This window comes from Chelonus insularis, unplaced genomic scaffold (genome assembly GCF_013357705.1).
Source record: "Chelonus insularis isolate UGA/USDA-ARS -01 unplaced genomic scaffold, ASM1335770v1 contig_358_pilon, whole genome shotgun sequence".
NCBI lineage: Eukaryota > Metazoa > Arthropoda > Insecta > Hymenoptera > Braconidae > Chelonus > Chelonus insularis.
Genome location: NW_023276522.1, coordinates 665,657 through 683,081, shown reverse-complemented (window position 1 = coordinate 683,081; position 17,425 = coordinate 665,657). Strand labels below are relative to the sequence as shown.

General features: G+C 31.7%; 1 protein-coding gene across 2 annotated transcripts in view; it reads left to right on the top strand.

Moving 5' to 3' along the window:
• Window positions 1-17,425, top strand: part of LOC118066871 (lachesin-like) — a 39,699-nt gene that overhangs the window by 16,943 nt on the left and 5,331 nt on the right. The gene's annotated exons all lie outside the window — the stretch shown is intronic.

Genomic DNA, 17,425 nt, shown 5'->3' with positions numbered 1-17,425 from the left:
TCCTCATCCAAGAATTATACATATTATACCATGACCTACATAATGCAAATTAAAGAAAAATATTTAAGCTCTTCAGAATAATGCTGAATGTCTTTGAATATGGAAGAGGATGTATGATATGATTTGCATAAAAATAACATGTAAAAAGTAATTTGTGGGTAATTAGTAGTAACTGGTGGTAAAATACGCAGACAGTAGAGTCTACTGTTAAGAGCACATACTGAATCTTTAATCGTGATAAGCAGAAAGAACTTCCTCTTAGCTCTTTGAACTTATTTCATTTTATCCATTTGTATATGTACATCTTCTACTTGAACGTATTACCAGTTGATCTTTTCATGTATCGACCAACAGATTTCTAATCGTTCTTGTTAAGCCCCTCATTTGATTATCGATGTGTCAGTGATGTTACAGAAAATCCCTGCTTCATGCTGCTGATGATGATCTAGTCAAGTCGAAGAATTTATCCTACTTTCACATTACTCATTCATGTCTAATGTCTATTATCATCTATTACAAAATGTTTCGTAATGGATACGTTATGAAAGATAATAGATTATACAAGATTTAAATTGTATTAATAATTGAATTAAAGGGTTGGGCTAGAATATGAAAGAATCCTGTCAGGAAATCCGTACTATTCAACATGAACTCGTTGTTATATTGATTAAATTGACTCCTATTTTGTGGTTTATCTATTTGTCCGATTAAAAAAGAGATGAATTTAAAGTCTAGTCTGCTTTAACAACCAGCTGTTGATATTTAAATATTTCTTTATCTCACATTCTAGCACCTATATTTAAAATATTAGCTTAAATCAATGAATCAGGTAAAAAAGATTGGAGTAAAAAAAGTCATGCCGGCTCTTTTGAAATGCAATAAGTTATAGGTTTCCCTGTCAATCCTACTAGTTATAGATACAGTAATTCTAACAAGACAGCCCTTGTTACAACAGAACCCACCATTTTTCCAATATCAATACTAAAAGTCTAGTCATTGGTTGCATTCAATTGTTCCCTTTTTTAAATAAAATGTTTTTTTATTTATTTACTGACGTGCCTTCCATTTAATTCAATAAATTAGTATTGTTATGAAATACAATATAATAAATGGAGTTATTTCTTTGATTTATAAATTTTTTAACTAAAAATAACAATGATTAAAATAGCAGTGATTAACAATTCAGAGAATTAATTTTAAAATCTCACAAATGACAGAAAATATTTCAGGATGATCAGGTATTAGTTTAAGCTCTGGATAATGGAGTCCTCTAGGTATTTTGACATTTTTATGAAGACTTAAAATGTTTAGGAACGCAGAAAAAGAATGTTTGTGTAAGAAAAAGCAGTAATAAATAAATGAAGCAAGATAATAAATGGTTAAACTGCTAATGTATCGATTAAGTGGACAATTTAGTGAGTAAGCATCAGACAACAAAAACAGCACTTTCATCTGATCATAGTAATTTCTGAGTGACCATGAAGAAGAGTAACAGAAAAGAGAAAAAGATTAATAAAAGAGAATCGAGTCAGCATGGATTATAGAACTGCTCGACTTCTACCACCGCTGAGGAAAGGCACTTGAGGTTTTTATATAGCATCAACCAACCAACAACTAACACCATGTGAATCTGTTCCATGTGTGATAGCTTGAGGAACTCACGGGAAAGGAGTAAAGATGCTTAATGAAATGGCAGAAGAGTGCGATGTTGCCAAGTTGCGGGTGCAAAAGTTGGATTTTTTATCATCATTGGACTGTCATTAACATTTAGCTGCCACTGATCAGAAGTAGCCTTGTGTTATAGACTATCTTCAAGATGTTAAAGAAAGGAAAAGAGATAGAAAAAAGTAAGAACACATTTCCCGACGCTGCGTCATCACATACACCAGCCACCCGCGAAGTTATCTTTATGACACTGCCGAGAACTTTAAGTGCTCAAAGATCCTTTCCTTTATTCTCTACAGGGTTTCATTTGTGGTAACATGTATGTTAGGTATTCTTTCAGCCATGATCCACTTGAATCTTGAATTATTTTTTTCTTTGGTTTGGGCTCAGCAGTATAGTTCTGATTTAGGGGAGCTAACTATGATGAATTCTTTTCAATTCATTTTAATATTCTTGGATCAGTTTGTTTCTAGATATGTTAACCTTCAGGAAAAAAGTGTTTAAATTGATTTTATGTAAAAATTGATGGATCATAGAACAGGTCTTTATCATAGAACTAATAATTATTGAGATATTCTAACAGAACTAATTTATCCACTCAACCTAATCTACCTAGGAAGACTCTCCAAATAGTAGACCAATGTGAATATTTATAGGACAAAAATTTTCCAAATTTCTATCAGAATTAACTTCTCCACCAGCTGACTGGGCTATTTTAGATTGCCACAAAGAATGTAAATGGTTATTCGGTCCATTAATTCTCATCTCTAAAGTCCAATATCCTTTGTGAATTCATCAATATTATCTTCAATACCAAAGACTGTTTTTGTTTACCCACATGGCCTGCATCCATTATGACTAACTACGAGCTGAAACAGAGAATGATTAATGAACATTCTTCATGTGAAACATTCGTGCAAGAAAGTGTGAATTTGGATCTCCATTGATACGTGTAGATGTGATGAATAATCCAAGATATTAGAGATGACAATCAATATTAGTTTGTGTATATAGTTTGGGAATAATTTAAACCAATGCCGACCGGTTTTCATACACTCAACCAGCTCGTTTATTCCTTCCAGAACACGGCAAATGTCGGGTTCTAGGGAACTTGCACTGGCAGGAGTGAGATCCGGCTCTGAATAAATTTGCATCTGAATGCAAAGTATTCTAGGTCACATTCTATACTAGAGATGAAGGCGCCATTGTAGTTTTATAGATAACCTGGAAGATGCTTGAAGGAGTTTCATTGAGTGACAAGAGCTTTAATCATACCTCCAGGGAATTCTTTTGTCATTATGATCGAACTTCCAGAGGGTTGATGAAGATGTTAAATGTAGCACGTGCTAGCTTGACATGATCAGTGGACAGTAATTGATTAGAAACCCATGTAACCAAGTCATGAGTGCTAATGTGATCATCAATAAACAGAAGTTTTACGAATAAACAAACAAAAGATGATGAAAAGTATCTTTTTTACCCATCAAATCCCCTAGTTACCTGGTATCCAAAATGGTTTAAAAGCCTCTTTTTCTTCAAAATTTTTCTCAACACCTGTCTGACCCTTGTTTACCACCTTTGTTCTAGAAACATGACCAGATTTCTGAACTACTTTTCTAACTTCCGTCGTTTTTAAAAATAAATAGACAAAAAAGTGGTTCCAGTAGTTAGCTTGAATTGAAATGTTTGTATAGTTTTAAGCGGAATCAACTAAGTAAAAATGATTCATTTTAAAAAAATAAATAATAAATTATAATAAATGAAAATTATTACAAGTCTTTAAGAGATAAGATGAAAGATATTTGATGTCACATCTACTCAATAATGAGTTTTCAAGAAAAGTGTGAAAAATATTGATAGCGGGAAGTTATAAGTCTGGCGCTCAAAGGTCAGACAAGTCTCAAGCAGTGTTAATCTGATTTAATGATTTTTCCAGCTTTAACATCGGGTCGGTCTGATGTTCTGTAGTAACAAGGATCGTTATATTGGCTCTGAAATGTCCGATGAGATCATGAGGTTGAGGATGAGAACAATTATTTAAATTCACCAACGTCCCTGGCCCGTTAGGATTCAAACGCTTCTACATAGTACAGTTCTATCCGTGGCGTAATAAATTGCCAACGACTTCCATAACTGGATATCATCGAATAGCGTTGTGAATAAATCAGCAGATGATTTGTTTAGTTAAACTTAGTCATGCTCCTTGTTTGAGTTATTAATGGTATTATGTATTCATTAGCATCAACTCTTTTCAACGCCATTGTCATATGTATTCATTCAACATAAACTAGACTATCTACACGAGGATATAATTATAATGTTGTCTGCATAATGATGATAATAATATACTAATAGATGAAAAAGTATTTAAATTAATTACCGCAAGATTGTAATTAATTAATTTATTAGTGCACGCAATACATTCTAAGTCATGTAGACATACATGTCAGTTAGTTGCATTGAATTTTCAGTTTATCATTTAATAAGAATTTAGATTGATACTTTTTTTTTTTTTTAGATTCTTTATCAAGAATAAGTAGGTAATATTTATCCTGATGATTTTTTTTATCGACAAATGGATAATTAAACCATGAAATATTCAATTTTCAAAATATAATAAATCATTTATTATTATAATTACAGATTATGTTGATGTTAAATTCATATTCTGCAATATAAATAAAATATTATCATCTATTTGTTTATAAGTTTGATAAATAAAATCAAGTTGACGTTGTGACAGATCAATATAACAATTTATCATGGATTTTTTTATTGATTAAATAATCAAAATCCAAAACCAAAATTATTTAGATTTTTTTTAATTTTAAAATTACAATCAATCATTATTGTTTATTGTTAATTTTTTTAATAGGTAAAAATCTGAATATTAAAAAAGAAAAAAATGTCAACCATGATTGTTAATAATTCATTGTCAAGAATTAATGAAGTAAAATATAATTTTGAAATTTAGATTTAGTCTTGATTAGTTTAATTGCTAATTAACACAAGTAAGTTCAAGTATTCGAAGAAATGATAAAATATTTGTAAGGAAGACAAGAGTTGCTTTTAAGCGTTTGGAGTCGTTTATTTGTACTTGACATCGTACCCTCGACCACAATCTCTTGCCTTGTCCCTTCCACTCTATCGTCTCAGATGCAACCGAGAGAATTATTGCCAACTTGATTCGCCGTGTTATCTCTCGTAAAAGTCATCTTCTCCATCCTCCACCCGCTTTGTATTACATCTGTCTCTGTTGGTAGAGTCGATGACTCAGATCACAAATATATTGATTAATTATAAATAACTATTTATCATCAGCTAAAATTACATTAGTTTGATTTAAAATTATTCATTTTCCTCCCCAATATGTTACTTGGATTTCTCTTAGCAATTTTTCTGTTAAACTAATGGATAAAATTTCGGACGCATTATCTCATTAGCAAATCAAATAAACTTGGCTTCTTTTCAATCATCTGTCTCTCGAATACCTCCAGCAATGTCTTGACAAGATTGCCTTGACTTACCTTTGGGTATTGACGATGTTGCTAGGCTGCAAGAAATAAAAATTGACTTCTTGTAGAGGCCATTGAACTTCAGCATTCCTCAAGAGTGTTCCAATCCTTACATCACCCCTTCTTCATGTATACAAACCGATCTTCAGTGATTTTTTTTCTTCTATTTTCCAGTCAATGGAAAACTCTGCTCTAGAGGAAATGTTTAGAATTATTTTTCCATTCTACTCTACGTTTTTTTCTTTCTTTTATACATTTTTCTTTGAATGGAATCGTTAGGTATTTTCAATAAAGGCGAGGCGTTCACGATTTCTTTGGCCCGTGGATGAATTTTAACTCACCTCACGCACAGTTTAACAATCAACATTGTCGTAGAATTAAGTGTGTGTTGAAGAAAATAAAGAGAAAGAATGACTAAGGGTAGTCTCTTACAACAAACTAAGCGACGAGTCTTTAGGTTTGTCCGCTAACTTTCTGGGTCACGGAAAATTATGTCACGTACACTGAAACCTGCTTTACTCTCTGGACTATGATAAACGTGACTTGCAATAAAACATTCATTTCTCCTTAATTATTTCTTCTCATTAATAAAACGCCAATTTCATTAATTCAATCAAGAGATTCCTTTCTCAAAACATTCCTACAATAAAGTATATTTTTAAAATTTCCTCTACCACTAAAACTATTTTTCATTTACTTAATGATTGTTCTTATTAGTTAATTGGTAGTTAAAAACACATTTTTTCTACTCACAAATATGAAATATTTAAAATTAACTAAAAATCCAAATTTACATGAACTACTCATCAGAGCTATGTGGCTTTGAAATCATAAATAATGAAGTGAAAAAAGAAAGATAAGAAAAACTTTCGTGTGAGTGTCATGGGCGTTTTAATGAAAATTGTAGCTTGCGTGTTGTCGTCTTCTTCTATCTAGAGTTTAACGTCTCGTTTATTAATAGAATTTTGGAATGTCTCATGAAAGAAGAAAGGGAGTGAGGGACACAGCATTAATTTCTGTGTGTCTGATTCCCTAAATCATGGACATATGTCGAACAATCACGAATTGTGGGACACACAGATGTATAAATGATGCCTAAATTGCCTTTCTTTCCTTTATAGACTTTATGAAGCTTTGTCGTATTTTTCCGAGGGAATCCAGGAAAACACACCTGGCACCCTCCCCGAAATATATAGAGAGTGTGACGAAAGGAATGCTAAACAAATAAGTTACACATTCATTGAAAACATTTGCTCCAGTGTGTGATATCAGTAGTGTAGGTCGAATAAATTTCCATTTACTTAGATAATCGCTGCATTCGCTTATCAACCAAGTTGCTTGTAAATTTATATTTTTATTATGTCACTCGTGATAGTGAATATATTTTCAAGTGTATGAAGTAGTTTAGTTGAATATAGAATTTATTTCAAGTTAAATTGAACTCTTGTACATACGGTTATATATCTCGTGAGATATTATTATAAATTTATTTTCCTCGTTTATTTCAATTATTTTACAATAACTATTTTATTTTATGAGAAATCATTGGTTTTTTTGTATTAAACATTGGCGACAAACGGCTTTTGCTCTATTTTCATTATCATCTGAGGTCTAAGTGCACGCATATTTATGCTGATGGCATCAAGTTATGTAGAATAAACAGATTTACAGCACAAATGACTTTTATAACGATCTTGTTATTTATTTATAAATTATTTCAAATGTATTATATTAAATATTATAACTTACTTCAGTGAAAAATCAATGACTTAATGAACCCCTGAATAGAGAAGGAAAAATAGTTTACTACTACAAATTATAGTAGTTGATATTTTTAATGACTCTATTTTAAACGATAACTTAAAATAAAACCAATCAACATTTGAAAATAGATTATAAATTGACTGAATAAAAAATTATAATTTATTAGAATAAACAACAGAAAAGAGATTGATAATAATGTTAAAAATAATTATGATTAAAGAATATTATTCTCAAATTTAGAAAAAAGATTGCTAAATATATTTGGAATAGTATATTTTTACTTGAGAAAAAGTAACTATTATTATTTTCTGCCTTTCAATTGGTCGTAAAAATACATTTACATATTCTACCAGGAGTAAACAGGGCAAAATCTTGCTCTATTTTAGTAAGACTCAATCATGAACATGAGAAATAGTAGAAAGACTCGATGGAACTTGGGTTTTCCTTACCCCCTTCTCTTTGCAGTGAATTCTATCGCCAGTCTAATAATATAACTGGATGGCTTGCACGATGAAGTAGCTATGTGGACGTCAAAAAGGCACAAGTACTTGGAGATGTAGTAACTTGAAAGAGTTTGACCCAAGAATACTAATAGGAAATACCTTAAAATAAGACTTACTGGGCTAAGTTGAGAATTTAATGTATAATGTATGTATTCCAGTCGTTTATGTGTCGTTAGAAATCGACTTCCATCGATCAAGAAGTATATTCAAAGCGTATACGTTGCCTTCAGACACTGTTTACTGATCTTATTGAAACAGTCACGCCTTATTTCAATAACAATTTACGCCATAATTTTACGAAACAATAGACACCAAATATTTTTAAATCCACACATATTTTAATGTATTAAAAATACCCATTGTCGTTGTTGTTATTATCTTTGATAAAAATCAAAAGAAAATGGCAGCTTGATATAGCAGCACTTATTGAATATAATTAAATAAATTAGAGTTGATAGATAATGGAGTTGTTGGACATAATGAAAATCATTAGATCTCCAATACAATTACTCATGACGGGCCAATCAACCGACATTCATGATCTGTTTGCCAGATAGTTTGTAATTTGTCTCAGGCATTGAACAATCGTCCATTCATGCATCCCCCAGGTTTTGATAGAGATCGATGCTAAACGTGTTTCCGCTTTGAACATCAGGGAAATATCCTTGTGTACCTTGCACCACAAAAACTTTCATGTTGTTGAGAACATGGAAAAAATTATCGCTCCTACAAGACACACTATGTTGGATCAGACCTTGAGGGTCATTAAACCCTAATTCAAGAGCACCAACAGAAATTGATGAAAAAAACAGATATTTGAAACCAGCAAGATGTTTGATAGAAAAAAATAATCGATAAAAAATTGAACTATTTTTTTTTTTGGAGTTGCTAGTTTTTATTTTTTACTTTGACAAAGTGGAGAGATTTTTTGTCAATTTTTATTATGTTGTAAAATAAATGTATTTATGTTTGAAATGTCAAATAAGGTTGAAGCCTTGATTTATCATGTGGGAGAATAGTTATTAAGCTATTTATTAATATTAAAATGGAGATAAAAAAAAAAAATATTATTTGAAAGGAAATTTATAGATTATAAAAAATAATTTTTACTGCATATTTACCTTTTTGTAAGATCTAGAGATTTTATAAAATTAATAGACTATTGCAAAAGTCAAGATTCATGCAATAAAATTATCATATTTAATTTATGCTTATCTTTTCAATAAAATTCTTCCGTCATTCCGCAAATTTTTCTGATATTTTTTTATATTAATTAAAAATATATATTTTCCCAGCTGGTACTCATTATTTATTATCCATTTATCCTCCAGAAATTCTTGGTGGTTTCAAATAATCCTTCAACACTGGCTCAAGAATTTTTACATCAATAAATAATCCTTAAACTTGAAAAAAAAAAATCACAAAAAGCTGGAAATTATCTGCATGAGTTGCAAAAATATTAAAATATGCAGTTTACAGTATTATCTAATTATTCATTTTCAGCACCAAATCCTAGGTCGTTGATCTCAGCTTCAAGACCAGCAAGAGAAATGAGTGTGAAAGAGATTCAAAACGTGCAGGCGTCTCTCTATGCTTTGGTTGTTTATTCGTGTACTTTCGTGCAGCACGCATCTGCACATGCATTCACTAATGTTTCGATGTGCTAGTGAATAAGCAAGAGAGGCATTGCATCGTAAAAGCACCGCAGCATCGCCACAACTTGAAGGAATACGTTATTCTTTTGTGCTGTAAAGAAAAGTGCAAATTAAAAAAAATAAGAATAAAAAAAAGGCTTTGTCTTGATGTTCAGACTCTCAACTGACTTTCAAAGGGAGAAGTAAATCAAACAATTAAAAAAAAAGTCAAGATGTAACTTCTAGGTCAGATACAAATAAAAGTTGTGGTTTAGAATATTGTGTCTTACCTTCTCAGCATTTCATAGACACTATATCCAACAGTAAACAAAAACATTCGTAACGTAATGCGTGTCGATGAATTCATTTAACATTTTTTTCTTTTTTCATATTGTTGAGGTTGTATTTATCAAGGTCTATCATTAGTCACATTCTCTATTAATATAAAGAGAAATGAAGGAAAATTGCCAGTACCAGGTGTGCGATATCAAGTTCCCATTTCTTACGTAATTTAAATCTTGATTAAATTATTGACAAGACAAGCTGGAGTTAATTATAAAGTAAAGATTCAAAGAGAAAAATGTATTTTTATAAATAAAATTACAATTAACATACTAAACTGTCCTCTTGTAGCAACCGTTACATAAGCGGAAGTAATGTATGGGCTTTTAATGTATTCACTCGACATACACGACTGAGATCGTGCTGATCATCAGCTAGGACACAAGGAATAAGTCTTGTAAAAATATTTTTTAACGATAAATTCATCTTATAGAATCCGAAGATTTATTGTCAAATAACAACCACGATGAAGTCACGGTGAATTTTTTTATTTCTTGTTCTGGACATATTTCTTTCTAATTTATGATTATTTTTATGGAGAAGAAATCAATAGGTAATTTTTTTCAGATACATTCCTTGATGGAATGATCTAATTCTAGCTGATACTATCAAATATAAAACTTGGTAAATTGAATTGTTGACATGTATTATTACACACAATAACTTAAGTGAATGTTTACTTTCAAATTAACAACCATAGGAAGACTGATATCATCAAAGAGTAAATGCATGTATTGATCCGTAGGAGTGATTATTACAAGTTAATAATACTCTTTATCTTAATTCTTGTTAACGAATAATTAGCAAGCTCAGTATACTTAATTATATTAAGAATTCATAATCAACTTGAAGAAAAAATTCCTTATATGACAATCATCAAATCCATGAATTTTTTATTTTCATGCAAAATAAACACTATTGCTACACACTTAATTAAAATTATTCAGTATTCAGTTGACAATTAAAATAATTACCTAAGAACATGGAATAGATTATCTAACAGCAGCAGCTAGTAAATAAAAAGTTTAATTTTGCAGCAATAAAAATAGAGAGAATGAATGTCATCACCAGACATCAATGTAATCTGAGTTAATCATGGAGCCAGTAAGCTAACACGCTTGATAAGTGTTACAATGTTGATCTTTTGTTTTAACTTTCATGGAACGTTAGTTACAACTCAGGTCGTGGTATCATGATAATGATACTAGATTTTCTCACAGTGCCATAAATGAAAGACCAGGTAGAAGACTGGTCAGCAAATGCGAAAGCAAGCTTCTAAGAAGTGTCTTGATATCTAGTCTGATAGATGAGTAAACGGAAGAGTAAAATACACAAGCAAGAAGACTAGTTTCTCCAGAAAGCATGCCCAAGGTTTATGGAAAAAGTGGGTTAACCTCGCCCCCACATAAAACACTTTTAATCATGATTTACAAGTGAATTGTATGCAAACGGAAGCCCGGCTTTTTTCCCTATTATCATGGTGCCAAGTCCGTGACTATGATGGTGCCTAACCCAGAAAAGTGGTTTAAATAGAGAGGGAAGTTTAAATTAATGGTTGAGAAAGATAGAAAAAAGTCGCAGATAGAAATAGTTGGGGGTAACCAAGGGAAACGAGGAAATGAGCATTAGGTCTGCCACGTTTTACTCAACCGGGAGACATAATTGTCATGGTAATGAAGCACGTGTGGTGCAATTACGGATCGGCAAGTTAGCAACCTTAAGCGAGCTCTGACATCATCGCTTGGACACTGCTATTCACTGCTAGCTTATATACCGTTGCTTCGTTTGCATCAATTGCAACTTAATCCTCCTGACTCTATAGAAAACGATACCCAGCCACAATATTTTTTATTTGATTAATTAATAGCCAATTTATTAACAGTAATGAGGCAAATGTACTTTGTATTATTACCATCATTATGCCTAACTATATCTCACTGTTTAAAGTAGCTACGAAATGCGAATGTTGCTTACCAAGTTGATCTTGAGTTATGAGCTTGAGATGTTCCAACAGTTTATCAGTCATTTCTGAAAGTCTTTAGAAATACTTGAGATATTTATGAAGGGTAATTATTCAAAAAATGTGAAAGAAGTTCTTTTACTATACTCACAGTCAAATAATGTCTAATAATTTATTTTTTGAGTACCCTGTTTAAACATCTTTTTTCAATTGGATACTTTGATTTTTCAAACAAGATAACTTTTTTATTTTCATTTTAGTATTCAATGAATCTTTTTAAATTCATTCTTCTGCTTATTTCACATAATTCTGTAAAAAATTCAATCCATCAGTTTTTTTTGTTAACATAAAGACTCGTTTAACTGGCTTCAGAAACATGAAGGATTTGACCGCATATCGATTGTCAATGAATCTGGCAAAAAATACCCCTAGAGAGTCGTAAGGTTTCCCGTTAGAAGCACCCGAAACTTTCAGTGAAGAAAACAAAAAAGTTTTTTCGTCTGAGACAACATTACAGATTAAATTTCCTGGCGGTGAATGAAACGATAAAAGAACGTGCAGGGAAAGCAAGATTTTTGGTGAAAGAAGAAAAAGAAATGCACAAGAATGAAAGAAAAAAAAAATACATCGAGTGTTGATATACTCTGTCAAAAAGTATATCCAGATCAATAGTGACATATAATGACACTTTCTCTTTCTTTGCCATGCTTTTATTTATTTTTTCACACACATGTGTCAATGTTAATGAACCTTTCGATGGTTTTCTGGCTTTCCTCAAGTCTTGATGATTATTTACTGCTAGAAGACACGGACCATATACAAAAGATCTCATAGAGTTTTATGTGAGCATCAATTAATTCTATTCACGACCACCCTGAGTATTTCTAGTATCTTCAGCCATGAAACCTCCGCCTCTTTTCCATCATGATCAAAGTATCGTTGAGTGACTTACAGTCTTAAGTTAAAAAAAAAGAAAAAGAAGATGGTCATCAAATGACTCACCACTTGATATCAATCCAGGCGTGACTGTAACAACTGATTGTTATTGAATATTTGATGATCAGATTAATGAACAGAGTCGAATACCAATGTAATGTGCGGATAAAAGCTTTGAAGAATTCCACAGATAGGTTGTTATGATGGTTAATATGAACAATAAACACCTCATAACAGAAGTTACCTAAATGTATATGATGATTTATTTATATTAACTGCAAATTAAGCCCAAGTTTCTCTTTCATTGAAATTTTGATCAATTGTTTTTTTGTTTGTCGGTGACATAAGTCTAATAATATTATGCTTCAGCTTCAGCAAGAATCTTAAATATTTAATCTTTAATAACGAATTCAATGAATGATTCAATTGACAAATTTAGACAAAGATACTTTTATTAAAATAAATTGGTTTTTATTTTCTATAAAAAACCTATTTATATTGGAACAAGAATTTTTGGTATCAAAAAAATATTTATAAATATTATCTTGTCTTATGATGTTTAATCTTCATCATTAAAATTTTTATCCCAACACTGGACCATCATGTGGATAAATAAAAAAACCATCAAGAAAGAAGTATATAGCAGCATTATCACAAAAGTATTGAGTGTAATCTCGATCAAGAGGAGATAGAGAATTCTACAGGCACGTTGCCATGATGTTGGAGAACAACAATAATCAGCTCATAATACTTTTAGGCCAAATGTGGTGGATGATTCGTGTAAATTAACAGCTAGCAAGGAATGCCGACAATCTAGATATTTATCTTTCTCAAAGGGGGCTGAACCCCCCCTTGCTTTCCCCTTCCACAAAGCTTGGTGTCCAAAGAAGGGAAAGTATCAGAGCCATGGTGTAGCCAAGACGTGTGCAGGGTTAAATGGACGCGTGACGAGTTTGCAGGATGAACCCGGGTCATTGTTCTCTGATCTAGCTCTCTAGTTTAGCTTGTCTTACTTGAAAACCTGTAGCTATCATACTGACCCAACCAACAAAGCCGGTTCTAATTCTATTGGCTAGAAATGTCGTAAAGAATCATCATCATCAACGATAAATCCAACGCTTCCAAGTACCAACATGTACACGTACATTTACTATCAAGTTAAAGGGGAAAATGATGGCTGGAACAGCACCTGTGTCTTGATGTCTATGATGTTTCTGCCACTTGGCCAAGATCCAACTTCCATGTCTACCATTTTCTCTCCCTCTTCTTTGTTTATTTCTAACTCAACATGCTCAGAGCAAATCAAAAGCATCATTATAACTGGTACAAAATTAAGACAAACTTACCAACTTTTTCTTAATTCAGCAGAATCTTATATTGGGTCAATGGCATTCAGCTTGACCTCTCATGCTCATTAGATTGAAACGAGTAAGCGTACGCTTTTTATTTTGTCCACGCCAACGTATGCAAACACATTGAGACTGTATGGCACTTCTTGAGTATGGAATGGGAGTGTGAGCAACAGCACAATAATAACCATTAGCGTGAGAGAATGCTGGAACATGACGTCATTCGTTTTGTATTTGCTATATCGTCAAGTTGTGGGCCCTTTTTATTATGCTGAGCACTCAGGGAGAGTGAAGAAATTTGAAGAAATGAACATTAACTTCATCGTCCTTTTTCAGATTGACTCATTTAATAACCACTATTTTAAATTGTTCATCTTTTTTGAATTTGCTTATTAACGTGTGGACATCTATTGAGTAATGTTTATTTAAAGAACTAAAATGTTTGAATTAGCAATCACTATACAAATTATGTCATAGCAGTAATTTTTTTGCTAAAAATAACAGATTTAGTCACTCAACTTTTTTTAAATGATCATACAGATCTGCCAAATTAGTCTGCTGAAATCATTCTGATGTGGCCTAGAAAAATATATTATCATATAATTATTCTTTTTTTATTATCTAAATAAATTATCTGAATATTTCTTAAGTAATTCTCTAACTGAAGAGGAATGATTTGAAGAAATACTTTTCTATTAAATAAAAAAGCTGCCCACTTTTGTATGACTTAATTGAATCTAAAGACTCATAATTGTTAAAAATAGTTCATCTGTAAGCTCTTGGGATTATGAAGCATTTAGGGAAGCTGGAGTGACGTTGAAAAGGGAAAGATTGACGATGCTGAGAGATCATTTATCCTGAGTTGGATTGACTAGGTTGATAATTGACTTGTTGATGTGATACCCAGTTCTATCAAGATATTCAGAACATGTCCAAGCTGTTTTTTAAGATGCCAAGGGAGTTATTCATTGAGTTTAATAACTGAATTGATTAAGCATCAAGTGATTGTATTATACGATAATTAAAGGAATGAATCATGATGGCTATTATTGTCGATATGATATTTATTCCTTGGTGACTCGGAGTATCCTGGAAAAACCAGTTAGAGTTGACATCACAATATTAAGTAATATCATTCTTCTTAGCATATTATCACGTGCCCGTATATTCCAAAACCGCGAATGCTACCACACTAATTTTGGACATATACGTGACTATCTTACCAAGTTAGCAAAGGCCGCAATAATTTACAGGAACATAACAATGACGTGGAAATTACGCATGGACACATGATCCTGACCGAGAGGACTTTTTTTGGCGATGTCGTCATGCAAAGCGCAAGCTAAACCACTTGGATGACATCATGGCCGCCCGGCGAAGTAAAGCGTGTACCAAATTCAAAATAGATTTACGGTTAGCAAGTTACACGACCCCGTTATTTCGACCATTCCAACATTGAGGCTTTACCAACTGCATTAATACCACCGAATTCTTTCCATTTGCGTGACTGCATGACAAAAATTTGACACAAATTTCGCTCTTCAAAGTATTTCTTGACATCGCCAACCACCATCCTCTGCTTCCGGCAATAAACAATTCCAGTTTTTTCTACTAGACTTTCAACTACACTTTTTTAATAATGAAGAACAAAGAAGTCTAATACAAATTCTTTGGATAATTGATTAATAATAAGTTGTTTTATTGCTGCCATTGAATTTGAATAAAAAGTTAGCTACGTATAATTTTTATTAGCTTTAATCATTTCGAGACTTTTTAATGTAAATTAAATATGATTTCCAAGTGACATTAAAGACAATCGATTCAGCTTTATTAAGAGGTGTTAAACTTATAAATGAATAGTTACACATCGATTGTGATGCCTGGTTAAGCAGATAATTATGTTTACATTTATATAATAATTATGAATGAAATTCTTTCAACACGAATTTATTAACAGTAAATAAATCATCCATAAAAATAAAAGCTTTTTACTTTCACTTTTTCTTGGGTAAATAAACATTTGTAAAATATACTCCATTAAGAAAATCAAGTTTTTATGCATTCAAAAAAATCTCTCAGGGAATTGGAGTCTAAAAAAAAAATCAGATTATTATTACTGAGATTGCGAAAGAATAATGGTTAATGTCGGCAAAATAATTGATGTACAATGACATAAATTCACTAAACGATGCTGAATTAAAGTGATAATAAGAAAGATATATTTGTCTTCTAGACTGAAGGCTAGCAAATAACATTATTTGCAGATGAACACGATTGACTGAGTCTAGAACTGTAGTGTATAGTAATCGAGGGTGCGCCACGGATGTAAGCAACGATAACTGTGAGCGATCCATCCGCCAATTTCTTTGAGTAATCAATTTATGATCGTGCTTGATTTATGAATATACTAGCGAGAAAGCTATTAAAATATAACAGAATTTGTACACTGAACTAAAAACTGAATCTATTTTAAAATAAAAACTATTACTTCACTGAAACAACATCAACATGTACAATTATTTATTATTTTTTCTTGAAAAAGCTAGAAGCATCACCAACAATAAAAAAACTTTATATTCATAAGATGACGAAACGCTTGAATTTCATTTAATGAATTATTTAACATGAATAATATTCAACAGCCATTCATAATGATATTATTTGTGCCCAAGTAATTTATTTAATTTATGAAAATATTAGCATAAAAAAGTATACTTTATTGAAATAACTTGAACCTACATGACAATATTGCAGAGTACAAACTCTAGAATCAATGACCACACCTTCAACCATATTTATTGGTGTTCCATTTTAGTCTCCTTTAACACTGAATACACCAAATGGTCTTGCAGATTGCAGAGAACAATTAGTTGATTCATAAACCAAACAATCATCAATAAAAGTAATGGACTATTTACTTTGAAAAGTGTCTGAATTTTTGTCTTGAATCAGGATGAGCGAAGTGAGGAGTGAGAAGCAATTTATTAATGTGTTGTCTGAGAGGGTAACGCAAAGAAACTGTATACTTGGTATGAAATCACAAGAGGAAAGGTCTGGTACATGGAGCGTAGGAAGCTGGAAACGATAGACATTGGTAGGCAATGAGGCATCGTGGCGCCTGTGACATCACATGATATCATTCCATGTGGCCCAGGTCGTTGCTAAGCTCTTTTCCCTCCCTAGTAGCCGGGGGAGAATTCTAGGAGAATATCAGCATCGGCATGCAGGGTGATTAAACATTAACCCAGATTCTCTAGTAATATAATCATATTTTTGACGTGATTATAGAGCAGATAGGGAGGATGATTTGCAGGTTTCCAGGCTATTTATTATTGAATTTTTTTCAATGGTGTTAGAGAATGTATCCTATAATTTTCAATTATCATTATCATTAATTATATGTGATTAAATTTTCATCAATCACGTGAAGAAAAATTTACATTGAATGTTTTAAGTTTTAAAATATTCAATGAAGTAGAAAAAATATTTCTGTTGAAAATGGTTTATTATTCTATGATTGAAACCCACTCATTAACTTAAAACACGTTTTAAATCACTCATTTAGAGTTTGAATATTTTTTCTATTTTAAGATAAATGACTATATCATCATTCTACTTCAGCCCTAATAGTCCAGATTGAAACATCAAAGATCACAATTCTTAACAAAGTCTAGATCAAATAAACGTAATCCCACTTACATGAATTATTAGTAAACATCGGGAGACTGTTCACTTTCATTTCTTTTTATTCTTATTC